This window comes from Aplysia californica, unplaced genomic scaffold (genome assembly GCF_000002075.1).
Source record: "Aplysia californica isolate F4 #8 unplaced genomic scaffold, AplCal3.0 scaffold00070, whole genome shotgun sequence".
In the NCBI taxonomy this organism is placed as follows: domain Eukaryota; kingdom Metazoa; phylum Mollusca; class Gastropoda; order Aplysiida; family Aplysiidae; genus Aplysia; species Aplysia californica.
The window spans coordinates 329,301-331,052 of NW_004797340.1; positions in this window are offsets into that span (position 1 = coordinate 329,301).

Consider the following 1,752-nt stretch of genomic DNA (forward strand, 5'->3'; position numbering starts at 1 on the left):
CCCTTGTTTGTCATGACAAAGGAGAGTTCCTCGGCAAACAGAACCTCCTGTACATCACCACTGGCGTTCTCCAACAGTTGGAGTTCTCTCTACACCCCGACACGCCCACTGACTTCATACCTCAGCCTGACTGGATCGGCAGCCCCTGCAAACCTTACAAGGTCTTGGCCAAGAGCAGACAACAAACCAAATGACCCACCATTTTTTTGTTTTCTTATAATTGTCACAATTATCACTATACAGTCGAACCTGCCTTGACGGCCACCCATATAATACGACCACCTGTACAAACGGCCACTTTCTATCCCCGCCCCACCGCTTGCGTTTTTTAAATATATAATTTAATTGTATAAAATGACCATCTGTCCAATGCGGCCGCGGCCACCTTATTTTAGCAACCCATTGTCAAATTTACCTGCCGCAGACGACCAGACGTGGTCACTCATTGCCCAAAACTTTGTCATAAATTTTGAATCAGCCCCTGACGCTGTGGATGGGCACCATGATTCATGCACCTGCTGTTGTTGTTAGTCCCTCCAATGAATGTTTTACCAAGTAACAATACATTTCCAGAAGGCGACAAAAACACTTTTGATTCGCCTCACAGCAGTCACAAGTCTGAGATCAGCCCCAGTTTAGACCCACGAAGGGAATGGTTTGTTTTGTTTTTCTTCTTTCTTTTTTTTTTTCGTCCCGAGTTCTGATTTTGGTGCAGATTTTTAGAGTGGAACTCTGATTCAGCGAGCTCGGATTCAACGAAAACTCGGATTCAACGAGATGAGATAGATTCCCCGTTTTTTTTCTTCTTTAAAATCAATAAAAATAACCCGGATTCAACGAGGTCGCTTCCAGGGTGAACAGTCCCTGCAGACGTGGCTTCGCTCATTTTTCTCCCAGAACGAACTTTATCTATTCCCGGAAACCACCCATTGCACCTGCATCGTGAACCATTATTCACTTAAACGACTGTATGCAACCAATCAGCGGCCTTTTTTCGTACCAACACATTCATTGTTGGCACGTGCACATGTCTACTCTAGCGTGTGTCGGGGTCGGATGGACGGACGGCACACCTGTGGCTGTCTGTGCTTGTCGAGGGGGCACCAGCGTTCCGGGCGTTGAACGTCGAAGTTACAAACGCGTCACAGTCTTTTTTCCTCCCTGCAACTGATCATTATTACAATGATAAGCTAGTCTTCACGTACAACTACGAAATGAATTGTGCGCTTGTCTATGGAATCAAAAGTTGCTGTATGCTAGGCTCTTCACAATAACACAACTTTTTGGTAAACAATCGAGATGACACAGGCGTGTGCATTTGAACGAACCTGGTTGGTTTTTTTTTACACAGCTCATAATATGCAGGCATTTCAGGCACTACTTGTGACTTCTCTTTATACATTACTTGCTCAGTGCCTGTAATTATCTACAAAAAACCTACCTCGTGTTTGCTATAACGAACACTCGGATTCAACGAGATTTTAGTTCAGGCCCGGCGACCTCGTTGGATCCGAGTTCCACTGTATAGGTTACGTAAAAATGTATTGACATGGTGCAAATTGTTATGTTTTCTAGAAAAACGAACAAGAAAAAGTGGAATTGTTTAGTCGGTGATGATGATGATAATGATGATGGTGTATAAAATTTGAAATTTCTTCAAATCTCAATTCTTTTTTTAAATTCCTTGCTATTTACATTAATGATGATGATGATGATGATGATGATGATGATGATGATGATGATGATGATGAT